We start from the raw sequence: 20547 nt of genomic DNA, 5'->3' as shown, positions 1-20547 counted from the left end.
CTTGTAACCACTGTGGCAATCACTGATTTATGAGATTGTACAGAGCCAGTCTGCGATCAACACATTGTGTGGCCTGGGGCATGTTACAATACGGTAGTGTTCTTATCTTTTAAGAAAAATTGATAATAGTAGTGCCTACAGTCTAAGGCTATTATGGGTTTCGATGTGATAATTTATATAAAGACTTTGGCAGAGAATTTGGCACTAAAAAGGCTCTTATTAGATGCTAGTCATCTCCAACTTCAAAGTCTCTCTCGAAGTTTTCCATAAATTTAACCTGTGACAAATCAATGGAGCAGTCATAGATTAGATTTAAAATGAGAGATTGCCAGAAAAAAACCAGATATTCAATAATCACCATTCTTTCTCCATGAGCTTTCACATCTCTGTTTTTGTCTCTCTCTGTCTCTTTCCACTTCCTCTTCCCTTCTGCCTCCCACTCCCCTAACCCCCTCCCTACATTCAGCATTAGGGATTCTGGAAACTATTTAATAGCCATAATAAAATAATCCTAATGACTACAAAGTGCTAGCTTTTTAAAAATACGATTTGCTTCCTTTTTTATTCCTTAGTTCTTTAGTTCCTCACAATTTTATTTTCTTATTCTTATTTCAAATAGGCACATGAATCTATTGTGTTTTATCCACTTGACTGACTTCACCTGGTCCCATTTTATTTTAAATCTTGTATCTAGTTGCTGGAGAAAAGGATTGTAACTCAACTAGATTCATCAAGAGAGATGACTCTAGCTGTTCAGACCTACAACACACACACACACACACACACACACACACACACACACACACACACACTTACTTTGGCATAGATTTTTTTTCCCCCGATAACTTCTTACCAATATTCCCTCATTTATGGCGAATGTATATATACCTTAATCTTGGCGTAATCCCAAGTCCAAGATCTCTCTGAGCTGCTTTATCCCTATAAACTTCATTCCAGAGCTCTCATCGCTTGCTGCCGTTCTTTCCTATTCATCATCTCTTCTTTCAAGTTTTGACTGAAACTAACATTTTTTGAAGAGCTATGAATACTTAGGGAGAAGCATTTTTCAAATCCAAGGGCTTCCTCTGCTTTACTTTCCAAATACGTTTCATGTGTTTTAAAGTTTTTCCTGCAGCAGAATTTTCTTTAAAGTCATTTTACTTTAAACTTCTCTTAATTGAAGAATATTGTAGTCTTCTTTTAGCTAAGTGAGTTACTTTCTATGGTTTGTGACTCCCAAGGGTCAAGAATTTTCTCAGAGTGTCATGTAGTCCTTTACAAGTTTCAAGACATCAACATAAATCCACTTTAATGCTAAGAAGAAGTTTTTTCCAGGATGCTTCTTAAGTCTAAAATTAAATGTTTTTCCCTTATTATAAGAGAACATTTAAAAATAATTTCAAAGTGTAACTTTGAAGTAGCTACTTTTATAATAATTCTGAAATATTTTTAAAGGAACATTTCATTCCCATCCATCAGATCATGTTAATCAAAATCTTATATAGGTAGTACAATATTAAAGTTATCACATTCACTTAGAATTATCAAGTTTTAATGGGGCTGCATTTAAATTAGGAGATTTGAATCTTGAAGCTATTTTCCCATTTTTATTGTTTAGTAAAAATCTGACTACCATACATCCAGATGGGATTTGTATTCCCATTTGTCTATTATGATTTGATTTTGCCCTAATTTGAATTATATTTACTACTTCTCCTCCAAATCTGTCCACAGTTTAAACACTCATTCCTAGGTGTAATTCTCTTGTAACAAATACGCAGTTTTCTATCTGGACAGAAGCATATTCCTGGAATTAATGTCTGTCCTTTGGGAAATGATAGGACGGAAAACGTTCTTTAGGGTTTTGTATGGGACAGAAAAACAGAGACAATCACTGCCTCCTGAGTTCCTTGTTTTTTCTCTTTTAATCCACTTTTAATCAATGCAAAACTGTGTCTTTCATCCATTATGAAATTGTTCATTTTCACTTCTGTTAATGGAAAATTTACTCAGTTGTGTATAGGTTTAATTTTTTTTTTTTTTTTTTTTTTGCGGTACGCGGGCCTCTCTCTGTTGTGGCCTCTCCCGCTGCGGAGCACAGGCTCCGGACGCGCAGACTCAGCAGCCATGGCTCACGGGCCCAGCCGCTCCGCGGCATGTGGGATCTTCCCGGACCGGGGCACGAATCCGCGTCCCCTGCATCGGCAGGCGGACTCCCAACCACTGCGCCACCAGGGAAGCCCTAGGTTTAATTATTAATATTTCCCATCTATATATATTCAATTATATGCATCACAGTAGACATCTATATTTTGAAAATATAGCTTTTTGTAGCAAATGTTTTAAGATGCTGTCAGGTACACTTGAGAAAAATGTTTGCATTTACATTCTTTAATTTCTTTGTAACCCTAAGTACCTATTGATTTATTGTGGCTTTTTTCTTTAAGGGTTTCTATTATCTCTACTTTGATACTTGCATTTCTGACTTTTCTTTGCTACCACTATTTGTAGAAAGTAGCCATAGGGAAGGTACCTGTATTCCTTGTGAGATGGCAGCGAATAAATCATTTGCCTTTTTGAGGAGGGGAAGAGTACATAATTTCCTCACCTTCTTTGATTTCCCCTCTTTTCTGCTGCTTTGATATATCTAACAGCTCCTCCGTAGACTTCATCCTTCTGTAGTGCTGAAATAATTTCTCATTAGCCAGACATCAACACATAATTAATGCCACTGCCGCCTTAGCTAGAACTGGGGGTGGGGCTTTAGGTGACCGAGGGGGCCAGTTTTAAAGAGCTAGGAAGCAAAATTTTTACTCTCAAGAAGCTGAAATATTAGGGCAACAAGGCACATAGGAAGTAATGAAACTGAGCAATGTGTCACCAAGTTCAAATTGACATAAGACAGATTGAGACAGCAAAGCTGGGAAGGGATAATGCCCGTAGAAGGAGAAGTTAATACTGAAAATGACTTTGTTGATGCTCATCGAGAGAGATGTCCCCATAGGTGATTGGAGAGGAAGGAGGTGGGCATGCAAATGAGGGGCAACATACATGAGTCCCACGCAAATTCACTTGACTTTTTAGGAATACAGTGGAAAATGATGTGAAGGTTTATTTTTTGGAGGGGAGGAGGTAATGAGGGAAGAAAAATCAGTGAGGAATGTGCTACAGCCTCTTAGTGCATCAGCCTCTTTACACGTCACTCCATCAATTAAGTCTTCATGACACAACCTGAGAGGCAGATGTTATTCTCACTTCTTAGTTGATCAAACTTAGGATCTAAGAGATTAAATAATTTGACCAACACTCACACAAGTGACATAGGGTGGGACCAGGAGTCAGCCCGGGCTGTAGTCAGCACTCTCCACGGCTGTAGCTTCTCAGTGCATCACTTTTTTTTTTTTTTTTTTTTTTTAACATCTTTATTGGAGTATAATTGCTTTACAATGTATGTTAGTTTCAGCTTCACAACAAAATGAATCAGTTATATATATACATATATTCCCATATCTCTTCCCGCTTGCGTCTCCCTCCCTCCCACCCTCCCTATCCCACCCCTCCAGGCGGTCACAAAGCACCGAGCTGATCTCCCTGTGCTATGCGGCTGCTTCCCACTAGCTATCTACCTTACGTTTGGTAGTGTATATATGTCCATGCCTCTTTATCGCTTTGTCACCGTTTACACTTCCCCCTCCCCATAGCCTCAAGTCCATTCTCTAGTAAGTCTGTGTCTTTATTCCTGTTTCACCCCTAGGTTTTTCATGACATTTTTTTTTTTAAATTCCATATATATGTGTTAGCATACGGTATTTGTCTCTCTCTTTCTGACTTACTTCACTCTGTATGACAGACTCTAGGTCTATCCACCTCATTACAAATAGCTCAATTTCGTCTCTTTTTATGGCTGAGTAATAGTCCATTGTATATATGTGCCACATCTTCTTTATCCATTCATCCGATGATGGACACTTAGGTTGTTTCCATCTCTGGGCTATTGTAAATAGAGCTGCAATGAACATTTTGGTACATGACTCTTTTTGAATTATGGTTTTCTCAGGGTATATGCCCAGTAGTGGGATTGCTGGGTCATATGGTAGTTCTATTTGTAGTTTTTTAAGGAACCTCCATACTGTTCTCCATAGTGGCTGTACCAGGAGTCAGCCCGGGCTGTAGTCAGCACTCTCCACGGCTGTAGCTTCTCAGTGCATCACTTTTGATGTGATTATATAAACATTTTCATGGCTACATTTCATGTTATCAACAGGTATGTGTTTTTCATATTCGAATTTCCAAGAGAAATTTCCCTACCCCCTCACCTTAGAGTAAAACACTAACATTAACAAGGTAGATCAAGCAGAGAAATGCAAAATCACTTAAAAAATATAACTTGTACCCAGATCATCAATATTTGACTATATGCTTTGAAAGTATCTATATATTTAAAGAAAACTTTAATAATCAGAATATTAGTCAATTATGAGGAAGTAGAAAAAGGCCACCACTGTCATTGTCCTTTCTAGCACTCTCCAGGGGAACAGCTACCTGGTGAAATTGGCTTGTCCAGACTCAATGATAGATGTTCAGCCTTGACACGGACACCTTGGGCTGTCCCACTACACATTCCCTTCAACTTTGAAACCCTCTCCTCTCTTTCTGATTCACTGCTCACCAGAGCATCTTAGGTTGAACTCCCATAAAACTTCTATAGGGAGAGAATGAGCTGGTCTCTTTAGCAGTTACATTTCTTACCATATCTTCATAAATTGGGATTGAGTATATATGTATATAATGCCCTGGGAGCTTGACTGCTGTGAGTTCATTCTTCAGAAGAGACTTCACTGTGTGGGTGTGAAAGGGTCAAAGCCCTGGACTTGTACTTCAGAGCAGAGAATTCCTTCTCTGGGGGACTTTCAACAACCAGCTGGACACCCCAAGGCAGTGTTGTGTGGAGAGTGACTTTTCCTCTTGGAACTTTTGCAGCGGTACCACAACACTGAATCATGTTCAGTATTCAGATTTCTAAGCTACAACACAATATATGTTGTGGTATCTTTATAGGAAGGATTTAAATAATTACTGTCAGTGTAAAGAGGATGTAAGTAAAACATTACATGAGCTGTGCAGTTGGCCAGAATTTGATGTATAAACATTTTATGTGGAAAATCTTTAGATGCTGATATATGCTCTGAAATCTCTTTCCCGTAGCTTTTCCCTAAATTTGGATAAATACCAAATAATAGTAAATATTAGTTCTAAATGGCATGAGATTTTCCTTATGTTTCTTTTTTGTTGTGGTTAACTTATTTGGAAATGAGTGACTTGATAACTATGATTCTCTCAGGATGACTTTTCTTTGGGAAAGGTTAGCTCTATTTTTGAAGAATAGATTTTGCAGAGTGGAGATGCAGTGGGGGAGGGGAGGACATTTTAAAGTGTGGAAACATGAGGAAACCTCAGAGTTCGTAAGCGATTCAAGGGGACCCTTTGGGGAGAGAAAATGACCAGAGGAGGGAGAGAAAATGACCAGAGGAGAGAGTGAAATTGAGAGGATATGCTGAGGAAAAAAGAGAAGGAAAAAAAAGACTTTTTTTTCTGTCAGATGTGTTATACGTGATAACTATTTCTTGGGTATTTGGGTATTTATTAAAACAACTGATTAACTTGTGTATTGCTTTTCAAGTTTCCTGTTTCTTTCTGCCTTTTCTTACTCGCTAAAACATTGTGTCCTTACAATCTGGGAAGTACATCTGGTAAGAAAATGTTTATGATTGTTTCACTGGTATTCAAAGCAGAAATTCTCAGCCTGCTACTCAGCCATTTTTGGAGACAGACTTTTTCATTAATGGCCTTACTCGGGTTGTCTCGAACTGGCTTTAGAGCCATAATTCCCCTGAGAAAACAGTAGTCTATTTAAGCATTCCCTTGATTATAGCAGACTCATGGACATTTTTATTACCTTTTCAGCCATTTTATGTGGTCATTAATTATTACAAAATTGAACATTAGTTCATTTTGGAATCCTGCAGCTATGACTGTCATTGTGTCTCTTTGAGATATAAATGTTCCCTGTCCAATATTGTTTGTTTTACCAGAAGCTGGGAATCCTATTCTCAAATTAATGATATGTTTATTTAAAGGATAACTGTGGTGCTCTGAACTGAAGCAGAGGAAAAACATTTGTTGATTCTGACAGCCTGATGCATTATTTGTGTTTAGCCCTTGTTCGTGAGGTTACGGAGACACCGAGCTGTACAGTTGGAGGTAACCCCTGAGTCTGGGGGCGGCTACCGCATCTCAGCAAGCTTTTCTCCTACACATCTAGAGAATGTGGGAATCCAATCTCTGTGTGAACACGGAGAGGCAAGGTCCTCATTATTTTATGAAGCAGTCATGGCCATTGTTGGACAGTTTAGATTGCTAGGCCATTCTTCATGACAGTGAGCTAAAATCTGTCTTGCACCCTTTGTCCTGTCTCTGTCCCCTGGAGCAAGACAAAACAGAGCTGTTCAGCTTCCATATTCCTGAGGGTAGAAGGGCTCATCCAAACTACACTCCAACCCCTGCTGGAGTAGAAGACATCTGGGCATATGAATTTGATCATTTTGGTTCCCTTGCCAAGACCACGCCAATCATGGTAAAACTCTTGGGGGTATATTATGTGCCAGGCACTGCTAGAATTTTTAATACATTTTTTTCCCTAATCCTCATCACAACTCTGTATTGTGCACATTATCTTCAAGATATAGACATCAAAACAGAATCAGAATGTTGAATCCCCACCTAAGATAACACGGCAGTAAGTAGTGGAGGTGGGAGACGCTTGTAATTCTGTCTCAACCAAAGCACATATTCTTTTTCTCCACATCATGGTTCCTCTCTTGTGTCTTGCTCTAAGTAGTATTTGCTTCTAAAGGAATTGTGTTCCTGATGATATAATTTCTAGACTTGTCTTCCTGGTCATTGTTTCTCCTCACTATGAACATGGTCGTGTTTTCTTTACACCCTTGAATTTGCACCACAGACTCCTATGTCAGTGGTTTAAAATGTCCACTTTTCAGAATAATGTTTTTAGTGCATAAAATAAAATGCATGGAGTTACAAACCAACAACTTATATTAAAATGTAGTTATCAAAGAATTGAAAAGAAATGTGTGGTTTAATATTATACGTGTGTATGTATACATCTCTTTATTAATGTATTATTAACAAGATTTAGTGGTGGGTCCAATAATTATTTAATTTTGGAGTAGTGAAGCAGAGATACCATTTTGAGATGTGCACAAAAGTTTTAATGTGATAGGAAAATATCTGCAATTACTTTTGTTGACAGAGTTACAGGTACTGCTAAGGCTACTGTGGTATTTTGCCTACATTCATAACGGAAGGACGTGCTAAATTTCCGTCTTTGGTTACTAAAAGTAATAATGTATTTTTTTCCCCTTCAAGTTCATGGACCCCTTGCATTCTATCCATGGACCCCTTGGACTGTTGTAAATCAGTTAGCTCATCATTTGCCTTCATGTAACGAAAATTGCCAGGACTTTTCATATGAGCAGTATACCTGTGCAATTGATCATTGAACTTACCAGGAAGATTTACTATTTACCCTTTTAAATTTTGATCTTATGATTAAGATAAGCATTTTCATCTATTAAGATAATTTTGAGTCTTGTTTGTTGCTATTTCTCCTAGCTTTAGGACATTCTTTCTGTCTTTAGACAACTTATCCATTTAAAACACAATGATACTAAGCTGTGGACTAAGGACTTGAATAAGATATTAGAAACCACGTTTTGGTTGATAAAATCCTATAAATTAACACTTTTCTGATGTAAACGTCAAGTAGCTGGGAGTCCACATAACTGTACACACAATCAAGGATGTCATGATGCCATGGCTAATATCTTTTGAAGTTAGCATGCACTGTATTGGGCTTCCAATATGGCATCCCTATACATTTACAATCCAGTAACCCAATTAAAAAAAATAAAATGAAGGCTAATTTGTATAACTTTTTCTTAGTGAATCATGCTGGCTCCTAGTGTTCACTATGCTATTTTCCAAAAGACTACCTACTTAGTGTCTGTTTAACACATCATTCTAGAAAATGGGGATCAACTTTTAGCTTACTACTTTGTGAATTCTGGAATGCATCTCATTCTCTTTTCTGAGAATTAGGGCACCTTTCTTTAAACTTGAATATAATTTCCTTGATTCAAAATATTTTAAGTCATTTACACCAATAAAATGTGCTTTTTGTGCCTCATAATGTAGCTCCTTTCTTCCTTCCTTGCTTCCTCCTTCCTACCTTAGTGTTTCGCTCAGTCCTCTTTCCTTTCCTTCCTATATTCCTTCCTCCCTCTCTCCCTCCCTTCTTTTCTTTCTTTGTTTCTTCCACATTTTTTCACTGTGCTGCTGAGGTTATACAGATAAGAAAGACATATCCCTTGAAGTCAGAGGATGACCATCTTCCCTTCCATAGAAGCATTAACCTCCCTGGACTTGATACTTTAACAGCTGGTTCGTCTTGGAGGGACCAGTTCTCTTAATAAGGATGAATTTTGTCCCAGGATACATCCTGATTAGTTTTCATCTTACTCTTCATTCCTCCCAGCTTGAAACTCCTAGCATACTTGAGAGCTGGGTTTGAGCTGTTTTTGATAGTCATCTATTAACATTAAATCATTTTTTTAGCAGTCTATTATTATTCTTTATCGTTTAGCGTCTTACAAAGTTTCAGTTAGATTTGGCTTTCACTTTCCAACATCAAACAAAGCTTTCCTGTCTGTATATCATTCTTCTTCTATCTTTATTATACATGCATGTTATATATGAGCTAATTTCAGAATTCCAGTATAGGTATTTTATTACTAGTTTTCCACTAAGTTTTAAAAAGTTTGTTTAATAATTTGTTTTAATGTACTAAGAATTTCCTAATAAAGACGGCATATGTATGTGTTAAATTGTCAAATCATGAAATGATCAACTTTGCATTATATATAAATTTTTGCTGATTATTAAAGGAAAATTTAGTTCATGATAATAAATACATGTTTAAGACAAATATTAAGACAAATACTTAGTAAATGAACAAAAGTGTTAATTTCAGCTTTGTTTTTATTCTTTTTTCTACACTTTGCAAGAATTTTTGATATTGCAGTATGCTCTCTTAGCATTATCTTGGTATTATTTACCTTCTCCAATGATTTATTCTGAATGTATAAAAGTTGATAAAATGTATAAAAGCAGAATATGTTAATACCCTTGAGAAGTCCATCATAAATGCAGTGTGAAAATATTTGTAAATTTGATCACATAACAGTAAATTCATTTCTTTCTTTTTTTTGAACATGTTTTAAGTTTACTAAGTATTTCTTTTTAAAATGATTTTAAATGATACTGTATTTTAAATTTCAGTTTTCACGTATTCATATTATATCAAGGCACAATTTTTTAATGTTTATTTTATATTTATTTATTTTTTCTTATTAGTCATCCACTTTATACACATCAGTGTATACATGTCAGTCCCAAACTCCCAATTCATCACACCACCACCACCACCACCCCGCCGCTTTCCCACCTTGGTGTCCATACGTTTTTTTCTCTACATTTGTGTCTCAATTTCTGCTCTGCAAACCGGCTCATCTGCACCATTTTCTAGGTTCCACATATATGTGTTAACATATGATATTTGTTTTTCTCTTTCTGACTTACTTCACTCTGTATGACAGTCTCTAGATGCATCCACATCCCTACAAATGACCCAATATCGTTCCTTTTTTACGGCTGAGTAATATTCCATTGTATATATGTGCCACATCTTCTTTATCCATTCATCTGTCGATGGGCATTTAGGTTGCTTCCATGACCTGGCTATTATAAATAATGCTGCAATGAACATTGGGGTGCATGTGTCTTTCTGAATTATGGTTTTCTCTGGGTATATGCCCAGTAGTGGGATTGCTGGGTCATATGGTAATTCTATTTTTAGTTCTTTAAGGAACCTCCATACTGTTTGCCATAGTGGCTGTATCAATTTACATTCCCACCAACAGTGCAAGAGGGTTCCGTTTTCTCCACACCCTCTCCAGCATTTGTTTGTAGATTTTCTGATCATGCCCATTCTAACTGGTGTGAGGTGATACCTCATTGTAGTTTTGATTTGCATTTCTCTAATAATTAGTGATGTTGAGCAGCTTTTCATGTGATTCTTGGCCATCTGTATGTCTTCTTTGGAGAAATGTCTATTTAGGTCTTCTGCCCATTTTTTGATTGGGTTGTTTGTTTCTTTAATATTGAGCTGCATGAGCTGTTTATATATTTTGGAGATTATCTTTTGTCCGATGATTCATTTGCAAATATTTTCTCCCATTTTGAGGGTTTTCTTTTTGTCCTGTTTATGGTTTCCTTAGCTGTGCAAAAGCTTTTAAGTTTCATTAGCTCCCATTTTTTATTTTTGTTTTTATTTCCATTACTCTAGGGGGTGGATCAAAAAATACCTTGCTGTGATTTATGTCAAAGAGTGTTGTTCCTATGTTTTACTCTAAGAGTTTTATAGTGTCCAGTCTTACATTTAGGTCTCTAATCCATTTTGAGTTTATTTTTGTGTGTGGTGTTAGGGAGTGTTCTAATTTCATTCTTTTACATGTAGCTGTCCAGTTTTCCCAGCACTACTTTTTGAAGAGACCGTCTTTTCTCCATCGTATATCCTTGCCTCCTTTGTCATAGATTAGTTGCCTGTAGGTGCGTGGGTTTATCTCTGGGCTTTCTTTCTATCTTGTTCCATTGATCTATATTTCTGTTTTTGTGCCAGTCCCATATTGTCTTGATTACTGTAGCTTTGTAGTATAGTCTGAAGACAGGGAGGCTGATTCCCCCAGTTCCATTTTTTTCCCTCAAGACTACTTTGGCTATTTGGGGTCTTTTGTGTCTCCATACAAATTTTAAGATTCTTTTGTTCTTAGTTCTCTAAAAAATGCCATTGGTAATCTGATAGGGATTGCATTGAATCTGTAGATTGCGTTGGGTAGTATAGTCATTTTCACAATATTGATTCTTCCAATCCAAGAACATGGTACCTCTCTCCTTTTGTTGGTATCATTTTTAATTTCTTTCATCAGTGTCTTATAGTTTTCTGCATACAGGTCTTTTGTCTCCTTAGGTAGGTTTATTCCTAGGTGTTTTATTCTTTTTGTTGCAGTGGTAAATGGGAGTGTTTCCTTAATTTCTCTTTCAGATTTTTCATCATTAGTGTATAGGAATGCAAGAGATTTCTGTGCATTAATTTTGTATCCTGCTACTTTACCAAATTCATTGATTAGCTCTAGTAGTTTTCTGGTGGCATCTTTAGGATTCTCTATGTATAGTATCATGTCATCTGCAAACAATGACAGTTTTACTTCTTCTTTTCCAATTTGTATTCCTTTTGTTTCTTTTTCTTCTCTGATTGCCGTGGCTAGGACTTCCAAAACTGTTGAATAATAGTGGTGAGAGTGGACATCCTTGTCTTGTTCCTGATCTTAGAGGAAATGCTTTCATTTTTTCACCATTGAGAATGATGTTCGCTGTAGGTTTGTCATATATGGCCTTTATTATGTTGAAGTAGGTTCCCTCTATGCCCCGTTTCTGGAGAGTTTTTATCATAAATGCGTGTTGAATTTGAAGCTTTTTCTGCATCTATTGAGATGATCATATGGTTTTTTATTCTTCAGTTTGTTAATATGGTGTATCACATTGATTGATTTGCATATATTGAAGAATCCTTGCATCTCTGGGATAAATCCCACTTGATCATGGTGTATGATCCTTTTAATGTGTTGTTAGGTTCTGTTTGCTAGTATTTCGTTGAGGATTTTTGCACCTATATTCATCAGTGATATTGGTCTGTAATTTTCTTTTTTTTCCATTTCTTTCTTTTTCTCTCTCATTTAGTACAGAAAGTAACCTAATAATGTTATAGTAAGAAAAAGATCACATATATTTGCAAAGCTAATTTAAGGAAGTGGATATATTTGCCATTTCAATTTAGGATACTTTTTTGTTCATCTTCGGTACTTTAGATAGCTTTTAAGTTAAATATAAAACTTTGCAGTTCAAAAATATATAAAGCAAAGCAGTACTTTTGTCTGTCCCCAAGCATTCCTATACTTTTACTACCTATGTGTGTAAGTTGGTATAGTCCATGGCCCCTTATCTGACTAAATGTATAATTTCTGAGGGACCCCTATAACATAGGGAATATTCATCAAGGCTGTGATCTTAACCTGATCAGTTCTGGGCTTCTCAGTGAACCAAGAGATTTCAGGTGTCATAATCCGGTCACCCTCACATCTGTGTGTGTGTGTACACTATATGCAAACATTTATACAAACCCACATAAACACACTTGGTCCCCCGTAACAAACAGTCAACATTTCTCTTTGTCTTTGTCTTCTTGCTCCCTTTTGTTATGCGTGATCCCCAGAGAATTGCCAGGGCAGAACAATTAAAACCTAGATACAGTACATTAAATGTTCCCTCAAAGTACTAGCAGTGTTTATATAGCATGACCACCCTGGAGGGAATTTTCAACAACAGTCTCAAATCACAGTCTACTAAATGTTCCCTTGTTATGTCCACAAGATGACGTGAAGCATTAAATTCTCATTGGATCAATTAAAAGATACTTGATTTTGACTTTCAAATATTTCGTCATTTTTTCAAATTATAGGAATCGTCTGAGGTATAAGAACTGAATTAACTGAATCATCATGTATGTATTTATTTGAACATTTTTTTGGCTTCTGGGATATTATTTTTACTTTTCTCTAAAACAATTTCATAGTAAGTTGTTTCAGTAGTCAAAAGAGCAAGGGATGGCATCCTGACTTCTTTATTAACAGTTTTCCACTGTAGAGCTACATATGGAATCTTAAGTAGTTCTCTATCTACATTCACATTCAAGGCTTATTAGAAGAGGATGTTGGTCACCTACAAAGTAGTATTTGAGAAGCTCCAAGGAAAACCTTCCAAAGTGTCAACAGCCTGTGGCAAGTGCCTTAATTCCACCATTAGTTAGTGTAAGCCTTCTGCAAATTCTTGCATGAAGGAATATATTAAGATATAAATTACTTTGTGGGAATTCATTTTATTCAATCAGATCTTTTTCTCGGAAGCAGGAATGTTGGGTCAGAAATCAAGTCTTGGGTGCTTGGGAGGTGAGGGAACACTGGGGGAGTGACTGCAGTGAAGAGAGTTCAGGGATGAAAAACAAAGACAATTTGGGATTAAGGAATGACTTCACTATCTGGCAACTTCTTACCGAATTCCTGTAAACCAGTATTACTGGTCTTCAGAGAAGGAGGTGTCCTTGATGGAGACATGTCGAGGTGGGGCTCCAGGGCACAGTAGAATGGCCATTTTTATAAGCCATGTAAGTACAACAGGAGTATGTTAGATAAATCTGGACCTATCTGTAACTGTATTTTAGAAAAAATCTAGATGGCATAGCTCCGAGTATTATCACCTTCCAGAACATGGAGATGCGGTTTGAGATGAGAATGCTAGGGCAGGCTACGTCACACAGCCTCATTTCTCTGTGTCTCCATGAGTCCTTACTTAGCATTCTCTGCATATAAAATCTAAATAAAGTTCATATAGTATCTACATCACTACTCTTCCTTAAGTCTCTCCTTTGGGTCAAATCTTCCTCTCAGATTTACTGCTGCTGCTTCTCTTGACCTCCATAAGCAGGAAATATCCATGTACTGCTGAGTGTTCAGAATCCTTACTGCCTACAGCAGCCAAATGAGATGACTGCCTCAGCCTTAAGCATTGGTCTCAGAGCAGGTTAGAGAGTACTTCGAACCAGATAAAAACCCAACAATGTGAGATGTCGGTCTCTGTGGAGAAGTGTAAGATAGAATTCTGACTTTAAAGCACGATCTTCTGATGAATGTTTCTGCCGCATGCTTTTAAGGAGATACTGTTTCTCGGACTGCTTGGAATCACATCTTTAGCAAATTCAAAGGTTTACATGCTGGCAATAAAGAATACAAATTAAAATTGCACTAAGTTCTTTTCCCCTCCTCTAAAGCCACTTCAAAATAGCTTGTAATTGGTTTGAAGGGGGTGTTTTAAAAATAACCTTATAATATTTGCTTAAAGTGATGGTAAGGATGTTTTACAACACCTAGAGGACCACACAGCACTTGAGAGTTGATTACCTTTTCTTCAAGAATTTTGCATTCGTTGTTGCCCACTGGAAGAGTAGTGGTGCAATTTGGGAATCCTTCTGGGCCTCATATATTGTATTTACAAGTTCTGAAGTACAGCAGAGTGTTAGTTGTTGTCTAATTTATTTGATCCAGCTTAGTAACTAACTTAGAAAATTGGCCTTCTCAAGTGATTCTCCCCATGACTTGCCTGGTGTGCTTGCCTACACATAATAGGTTCTCAGTTATTGCTTTAACTACATCGACTAATTTAACAGGAGAATTTCAACAGCATATCATTCTGTGGTATATTTCAGCTAATTCCGCATTTTTGCAAATAAAACGGAGTGGGTGGTTGGATATTGTTCTTTTGTTGATTGGAATGATCAACTTTAAAATGTTCAAAGATGCACTGGACTGAATTCAGAAGACCACCAGGAGCCATGGAAGAGGCTGGGTAAGTGCCCAGGACGAAAAGCCTTCCTTCCTTACAGGAATTTACAGGATGACTGCTCTCTGCTGTTTTTTTCTATCCCCTTTCTAGGAAAATGCAAAAAGTGGTTTTCTTCACACCATTGGGTACATTACCTCAGGATAAACTGAATCTTGTTTACAGTCCAGTGATTCTGTGTAATCAATTTTTTTTTTATACCTGAGTTTCAAACTGGAACCCTTCAATAATATCAAAAATCTGAGTGGCCCTAGGAGCCCTTCTCCCAAACAGTATGGGGAAAGGGCAGTGTAACTAAAACTGGAAGTTTTACCAGTAATGTGACCTAGAACAAATCACTTATACTCTCAATTATCAGGGCCTTAGCTGGGCATAATAATACTGCCTCTGTTGGTTTGTTGTTTTTTTGTGAGCATGCTCTATAAATTCTAAAATGTTAACAAGTGTTGAGTTATTATTATGACGATTCTTGTTCCTTTCTCCATAAACTGGTCAACAGTCTCACCAGCGAGCAGTCCTCTTTGTAAGCTTTATTGTATCGACAAAAGCTGGATGATGGGAAAAGGAGGACAAAGGGGGTCTGTCAAATGAGACAAAGGAAACAGTGAGGGCACAGGAAGAAAGACTGGCATATGGTGAGGTGGGGGAGGGGTGCGGCACAGAAGACACTGGTCAGTGGAAGAAACACACGAGCACACACAATCCGCTATGCATTTATAAAAAGTTCTTACATGTAAAAAGAGTTGATGGTAAGGTTGAAATGTCTCTGAATGATGTTTTTGGCCCAGTCTTGCCTGTAAAACTGATTGTCAATTCCAAACTGGCAGCTGCAGCTATGACTACTTTAACAAATTTAACCTTTGTCTCATTTCATGGTTGAAAAGAGACCTTTAAATGATATCTTCTAGATTTGTTCTTAGGCCTTTACATATAGTTATCCATTAAAGAAGCAGGTCGTCATGTCCATCAAATGCTGGGTTTAAGGTAATACTCTGGCTTCCCGTATGTGTAAGCAGGGGTATTATTAATTTCTTGGCCTCCAGGTGTGGTCCTAGGGTTATGTGAGGTTCTGGTTATATTGCAGATTCCTGGGACCTTCAAAGCGATTGCATCAGTGTCAGTTTGGGTAGAGCCTGGGAGTCTGCGTGCTGAACAAGATTTTCGGCTGTTGTTGCCCACACTCCTGGGCAAGAACCCCTGATCTGGCCAATGCTGGCACCAACTGCGGGGTTCTGGGTGCCGGGCACCCTCAGCTGCAGCAGCTCCAGGCTGGCTGGGATGCCCAAGGCTCCTGGGCAGTTGGCTCAGAGCCTTTTCCCTGGAGGAAAGGTATAGGGCTCTCAGTCCCTCATCCTCCTTCAATCCCTTCTAAATTAGAAGTTTAGAGACACTTCATGGGCAGTTTCCCCTTGGTTTCATTGCCTTTTATTTTTAATCTTGAATCTCATTCAAAGCTCTGTTTCAGCTTGCTGGTTTCGTTTTGGTTATGGTTGGTGAGCCACAGAAAACGCGAGGCATTTTTATCTGCAACTTTTTTGGTGTGCACTAAGACTGTTATCTGTGTATTTGGGCTAAAGGAATCTCTTTTCATGATTTGGGAGAAATGCAGAAGAGAAAGAAAACTTGATATTTAGCACAGGGGCTACTGTCATGCCTCAATCTACATCAAAAGAAGTGGTGGCTTCCGGCCCGCCCCCTGCTCACTCTCTGCAGCCTTCAGGAGCCTCAGACCACGCTCAGCCAGAGGAAATGTGCGGAAGTGTATTTTTCACAAGAATTAACTCTTGCAGCCAAACAAGCCCATCAGGTTGCTTTAGATTCCTTAACTCATAAATGGCTACCTTGTGTTTTCCTTGTCCACACTGGTGTTCTGTTTTGTTACAATTTGCAAATTCAGTGAATGTTTTGTAGGTGAGGGGAAAAAAAGCCCATGGAATCTTTATTGCTTTATTTAAAAAAAAAAATCTGTGGAGCAAGAAAGAATGTGACTGTATTTTTATTTATGGTCAATAAGCCTTGATGAATACGCAGTAAACGTTGCTGAGACTGTCACAAAGCAAATCACCATGTCACAAGAAATATTATTAAATTCTGTAATTTCCTTTTCTGAAAGTAGTTTCTCTGTATGGAGATGGAGAAAGCAAATTACATTCTATATTCACCTTAACTGAAAAGCAGCTGAGTGCGGTAGCTGATAGCCTATAAATAGCAGATCTGTGACCTCATTCCTGTTCTCTGCCTTGCCTAGCTGTTTCCAGTTTCAAGTTGAATAGAAAATTGTCAATCATCTGGCGAATCTCGGCATATAGGCCAGCTTATTTGGATAATTCTGGCCTGGTCCTCGTTCTTCTGTAGTCATTCAGGTACTATGCCTTCATTTAAGTGAAAGCAGTCTGCGGTCTGTGTCTGTTGCTTTTTGCCTGCGTGGCCCAGGTAATTGCAGTTGTGTGGAAATGGCCCCATGTGACCTTGGCAAACTGCTTAACCTTTTGGAGCCTCAGGTTATCCATCTGTAAAGGAACATTGTGCTGCCTCTCCCTCATTTCAATGGAATGCTTTGAGAGTTGATTAGATAGTGTGCATAAAGCAAGTTGGCCTCCTCAAGAACGAATACAATGTATGATTTTATTTCTGGTCTCAGAGCTCTTAGGCCAGGCCCTCCAGTACAACAGTGGTCATTATCTGTGCTTTTGGACTGCCTGGAGAGGAAATTCACACCATTCAGGGCAAAACAATCCACTCCAGTTTCTAAATGGTGGGGATTGTCTATCTATGGAGCACAAATTCAACAGATGGTTGCCAACCTTCCACTTGATTTTGTGACTCTCTAAACTGTGTTCATTAAAACTTCAGCTTGCAGACAGCTTTGTAGAGACTTGGAAGGTAGTGTGAATAACAGTTTGTGATGAAACGGATACAGCCCATAGGAGACCTGAGTGTCATCTGTCTCGGATTCTTAGAAGCAGTGGTTAAACTAACATGGAAAATAGCGAACAAGATCACTCTATCAATAATTAGAAGGGCTTGAGTTGTTTCCCAGATGTTTACGAATCTCCTACTGAAGTCATCTTTCTGGAACTTCACTAATAAGTATATTTTCAGAATCTGAGCACAACCATGTTTCATGTTGAATTTCAAGATCCTTTTTTTCCTAAGAAGGAACACAAACCTGAACCAGGGTTTCGGGGAAACAGAGACTAAGTCTGTTTCTGTTTTTGTTTTGCAGTCTTTATACAGATGTAGCATGCGGTGGCCCTTTCCACTTAAGGCTGGCATGATTTACTTATTCTTCTTTTTGCCTTCTGTGGGTCTATACGTGTACATGTATTCACTATTTAGCTTGTGAAGTTTTAATTTATTTAGCAAATGTCTTGCTTTGCTGAACATTTTGACTATTTCCTTGGACCATTTTGCTGTGAGAAATAAATGTGCTCTTTAAATGACTTATTTCTTTTTCTATCAACTTAGGAGCAAAAATAAAATTGACATTCTCATAAAACAAAGGTGCCGTCGAATGTGAAAACGTTTACTCTGAAATAAAAATTTGTGTTTACTTAGAGCTCAGTTTCTGTTGAAAAACAAACATCATAGACCATCAGAAAAAGAAGAGAAGCCCCCTGCTGACACATGCTCTCCTTGATTGATGATGTTGTCTGGCTGAGGAGCTTCAGAAATGGCAATCGGGGAACAAATGGGTTGGGTTTTATTCAATAAATACCTTTGAAAAAAGAAAAGAAATTCCCAAATTCAAGGAATTGCATTTGAAACTGGTGAAACATAGCTGCATGAGTTCATTCTTTGAAAAACAAAGAAAATGGAATTGCACCTTGGTCTCACTCCTAGGACATCAATCTGATTTGAAGGACAACAGACCATACTGCCAATTTGTGACATTATGTATTGAGAGATGCACAGAAATGGGAGTATGGCGTCTCTGTTTCCTACTGTATCATCCAGTGAACGCAGATCTGAGTGAAGAACTATATACTACTGAGGTGCAGAGAGATGGGGGGGTGGGGAACGAGGCTAAGCATAGTAAGGCTTATGAAGTGTTTACAGTGGGCCAGGCCAAGTGCATTACATATATTAACTCAATGTATCCTCAGGTTGGTTGGTCTTATGACAGTCTTTATTATACAGATGAAGAAATGGTCCAGAGTGGTTAAGGCACTAGCCAGAGATCACACAACTAGGGAAGAGCAGAGCTGGGATTTGAACCTAAGTAGCCTGATTTGAGAGTTCATCTCTCCTTAGATCTATGTTGACTCTCTTTGTTTACTAAAACAATATCAACTCTTAATACATTGATAATTCAGTACAAAAATAATGTCTGAATTATCACATTGTTTCCATATTTTCATTCTCTACTTTCAGGCATTCGTAAGTTTTTTCCTGCTTTCCATTTCTCCAATGGGTTCTTATTTTACTGTAATTCTTTTGAACCCATATGTAATACAATTTAACTTTGTTCATGGGCGCTCTCTTTTTGGTTGCTGTAGGAGTCTATAATATTACTTTAAACAAATGTAAATCTCTTTTCCATTTCGTTTTAATTTTTCTTTTTAGCCATGAATACAAGTCTTAAATCTTGTTTTCAAAATATAATTTCGACTACTTATAATCATATCTGTGTTTTCCTCTTAGATATAGCATTTCTTGAGATTTGGGGGGCTTTGGGGGGCATGGTGGTGGAAGTGTCTTTTCAATGTGGGTGTCCCGTTTTCACTCCCCTCCAGTTTGGGGAGCTTATGCTTATTTTTTGTTCTTCAAATTTATGTGTCTCTACTACATGCCCCAGGAGAGTCCAAGTTTCCTGGACTGAACAGAACATTTAGAGTAACCATAGAACCATCTTAGACCAGAACTTGTTTAGTAAAAGGGTTCTGATACATTTACTAGATACACGGGCAAATTCTAGTCTGTCTAAATTCCCATAGGACAAAAGCACGGATGATCTAAAATCTATCTCTAAAGATTTGGGGCTTCTCTATGAGAATCAACTATGCCCCAAAATCTTGGGTGTTTAAGCCATGACTCTTCTCCTAAGGTCCTGCTATTAGTAGGAGAAGTGTGTTTATATTTGAAAGTTTTCAGTTCCAATGGTGATGTTTGTGTCTTTATTTCCTTTAGAGAAACAAAGAAAAAGAGGGAAGAGGTGGAGGGGATTGGGGACCAAGGAGTACAAATTCTCCTTTGTGGTATGTGCTCTTCTAGATGGACAGAGATTTATTCTCTCTATTTTTGATTCATATATAGTTATACACAGTAGTTGTGTGTGTGTGTGTGTGTGTGTGTGTGTGTGTGTATATATATATATATATATATATATATATATATATATATAAAACTGGTTCTTTGTGGTTGAGTTATATGTGGCTGGAGTTATGCATGGTTGAGACCAGAAGATGAGGCTAAGTAGAAATATTGGTAAATTATCTTAATTCCTCTCTGACTTTGTTCCTGGCAAATAAATACATTTGCTTGAAGTTGAGTGTGAACAGTTTACTTGAACAGGTGATGTCAAATTTTGTAGTCTCAGGCAATAACATTTTGTGTTGTGCTAGTAGCTTTAAAATTTATAATTAGACAGATTTCATATTACAGCTTCTCCTACACCTTCTGGTAAAATTTGAGTCTTGGCAAATTTCCTCTGTAATTTTATTCCTGCAGGAGGGTCTATGACAAAAAGTTTTAACATAGGAAATCCAGAGATTTTCCCTATTCCCTTTTGGGGTGTGTTGTAAAGGAATCCACCTTCAAGTTCATATATTTATCACAGTAATAACAGAGGTCAATATCTTCTGACTGCTCTATCGTAATACAAAGTGTTAATCACAAGTATTTTCTGGATGAAGTGATGATGGATGTTACCAAAATGTTCCTATCTGTTATAAATTAGTT

Source organism: Aethalodelphis obliquidens, unplaced genomic scaffold, assembly GCF_003676395.1.
Source record: "Aethalodelphis obliquidens isolate GAN/ISIS:26980383/991018 unplaced genomic scaffold, ASM367639v1 scaffold3, whole genome shotgun sequence".
Classification (NCBI taxonomy): Eukaryota; Metazoa; Chordata; class Mammalia; order Artiodactyla; family Delphinidae; genus Aethalodelphis; species Aethalodelphis obliquidens.
The sequence above is the reverse complement of the archived record's forward strand: the minus strand, read 5'-3'. Positions refer to the sequence as shown.